Source organism: Colossoma macropomum, unplaced genomic scaffold (assembly GCF_904425465.1).
Source record: "Colossoma macropomum unplaced genomic scaffold, Colossoma_macropomum, whole genome shotgun sequence".
In the NCBI taxonomy this organism is placed as follows: Eukaryota; Metazoa; Chordata; class Actinopteri; order Characiformes; family Serrasalmidae; genus Colossoma; species Colossoma macropomum.
Genome location: NW_023494809.1, coordinates 12,465,960 through 12,469,091, shown reverse-complemented (window position 1 = coordinate 12,469,091; position 3,132 = coordinate 12,465,960). Strand labels below are relative to the sequence as shown.

The window sequence follows — 3,132 nt, the reverse complement described above, 5'->3', positions numbered from 1 at the left end:
CAATGTTCACCTAAGCGGGAACAGCGTTTAGAGCGGCTTCTGGAAACTTCGGAGGGCTTCAAAACGCGTTTGGTGAGTAATACTTGGTTTATTTGACGTACCAACAGTTTTAATCCAACATTTACTTAGATTTAATCCTAAAATCTGATAATGTTGAACTCTTTATACAATAAATCAAACATCAGCGTCATTTGCTAAGTTCGCCGGTGGTCGGCTATGGTGAGCTAGCTGGGCTAGTCACCTCTGATTGTTTTTTCTTACAGTGTGAGACTTTATGAAGTCAGTTAAAGGTAATTGTTCTAATTACTATTTTAAATGGGAACCACGTTTCGAATTCGTGTTCTAAGTCTAGCTAATAAACTGAGTTGCTATCTAAGTTAGCTCAAGTTTGTCTAACAGCTCTGCTGGAAGACCGGTTCGATTCCGGCTAACTTGTGCTAAACTATGACGAATTTCAAGGAAAATGACTCAGATTTGAGTGAACGGTGCTGGGGTGTCCGATAAGCAGAAACTAATCAGGTTTTGTGGTGTGTGGGGCTGTTAGTTTGCTGGCAGGTAACGGCTTCACAGCACGGACCAGGTTTGATGCTTCGCTCACACGAGATGACGCAGAAATCTTTAGAGGGAGAGACGCGTCGAGTGACTGGTGCTGGAGTTAAAACTTAAAGGGGAGCCCACTGATTCTGCACAATTAAATGGTTCCGGTGTTGACAGTCATTCACAGGGGTTTGGCGTGAAATGCCCTGCTGTAGTGAAACCTACGATTGAGGAAATGTTCAAAGTGGAACCAGATGTCCGAAGAATTCAGTGCCTCTGAAAACTCCCTCTTAGAAATTTATTATATGAAATGGTTAGATATATACTGTGTGATGCCTGAAACGTTTTTTAGTTTTGTGATTAAAATTTTAACTTGCTGTTTTTTTGTTTTTTCAATTTATTAATGCCGGAGGGATGCATGAAGGGCAAAATAGTCTCCAAAGAAAGCTCTTTTTTTCCAGACTATTTTTCCCCACCATTGCACAAAAACACATGTAGGTTCACTGGTGGTTTCAGATAGTAAATAATATGTCTATATTTGTGTTGTAGTCATGGTGACCCCTGGTTCCTATCACCACTGTAAAGAAACAGTACACTTATTTACAGTGAACCATTTTATATCAAACCACTCTGAATGACTCTGCAGCCACACGTTTACATCGTTTACATGTTTACATTGGACTGAATTATTCAGGAATTTTGAATTGGTAGAACTTTGTTATCCTAACTGGATAAGAGTTATCCTAACTGAGCTGAGCTGTAACTTGGTTATTTTCTGTCCGATAGTTTTACTTGCTTGAATTTGAATATCTAAAACAATTAACATTATGTCAGTGTTCAGCTTTTGGAAGTTCAGTATCTGTTGTATAAACTTAAGTTTGAGCATCCACTTTATGAGAATATCAATTTGTGTATGGTAAGTGGAATAAAACCATTTAATGCTAGTACAAGAAATCACTGTGTCACTGACCGGAGGTTATTCAGAGTGATGTTTCTGAAATCTCCTTGTTCTCTTGTTGCAGTCACCTGCACGTCCTTTGTACACCAGCAGCATCTTTCAGGTGTGGAAGCAACGTTAATTTACCTTTCTTTTTCTGCTGGGTTACTGGTTTGATTTCACTCATTTTTCTGTCTGTGTAATCACCCAAAACATGTATGTCTGTCTGTGTTTGACTATTTTATATCTTAATCATACGTCAACACAAGTATGTCTTTCCCTTTCTCATGATTGACTGTAATAATGATTGGGAAAGAACAGTTTTGTGACATTTTCATTTTTTTTTAAGTCCTGTTTCAGTGTCTTTTTCCTCTTTTACTTCTACGCTCCCTGTTAACCCGCCATGTTTTAAGCTATGGAAGCCTTCTCACCAGGAGTGAGCAAATTACAAAACTTCTGAACCTGAGTAAAAGTAGAAATTCTTAAAGTACAAGTATTTTATTTTTTTTTTACTTGAGTTACAGTACAGAAGTACTTGTTTTTAAGTTGTGAATTGGAAATCATAATGGTATATATATATTAATTTAAATGCAATAGGACTTTGAATGTTAAGTGTCATTGTGAAAACCAGCACAGCGTTATTTACAGAAACACTCTCCTTCTTCTATGCTGTTGCACCCACAACTGCTTTTTTCATGTTTCTTTGTAGATTTATTTCTCATAATGCCTGCTGTCTGCTATCTGGTGAGGGTTTTACTGATCTTGCTGACTTTTTTCCTTTATTTTAGATGCAGCCATGAAGAATCCACAGTAATAGTCACGCTGCAGGTGACAAAGAAATCAACCAGAGACCTCCACGTCTGTTAAGAGCCGAGTACATTTAACATTATTGGGTCGGGGTCAGATTCTGTCTGCCTCTCTCTCTCTCTTCCACACATGCTCAGTATATACATTCACTGACTGCTTTATGTACACCTTACTTAAGCCTGTTTGCAAATTACATTACATCACATCACTGCGTTGCTGTGGCACATACTGGAGGGCAGGAAGTGATTTTCATAGAAGGCACTGTCACAGGTTCTCAAAATGCCTATGGTTTACGTTGTTTATGGTTGCTAAATTAGTTCTAACTGAGAAACTACAAGGTTCTTTTATCAGATACCAAAGCTTGTTGTTCATTGGGGGAAAATGCAAGAAATTGACCAAAAACACCAGCAAAAATTATGTTTTGCACAGTTCATCTGTGCACAGGTGATGGATTTAAAAGGTACAAGCAACACCACTTACACTTAAATCAGGGTTTACAGTTAAACAAAAGATGGGTGAACAAACAAGTTGCTTATATCTGCTGCCTCAATAGCAGGGAAGTCTTTCAGTTCAGTTGGGAAAAAAAACACTCCTTTTAAAAAACATAAGGAACATCTGTCCAGCATTTCTCTCGTAATATAGTCTAAACAAGCATACTATGGGCTTGCCTCCATCTTGTTTTCCGCTTTACACTTCCTGCTCTCCATCTGGAATTTGCACGTCATTCGAACCATGTGACTTTAGAGATTGTATTAGAGATTGTAGTCCATCTGTTTCTCTGCATAATTTGTTGACCCTTTTACCCTGTTCTTCAATGGTCAAGACCCCATAGGACCCCCCAGGGCATGTAT

At 38.4% G+C, this 3,132-nt stretch overlaps 1 long non-coding RNA gene across 1 annotated transcript; it reads left to right on the top strand.

The window, feature by feature from the left end:
* Positions 1 to 2,678, top strand: LOC118799117. The gene is made up of 3 exons (XR_005006096.1): positions 1 to 72; positions 1,560 to 1,598; positions 2,263 to 2,678. It is a non-coding gene; the product is annotated as an uncharacterized LOC118799117 (long non-coding RNA).
* Positions 2,679 to 3,132: the final 454 nt, after the last annotated feature.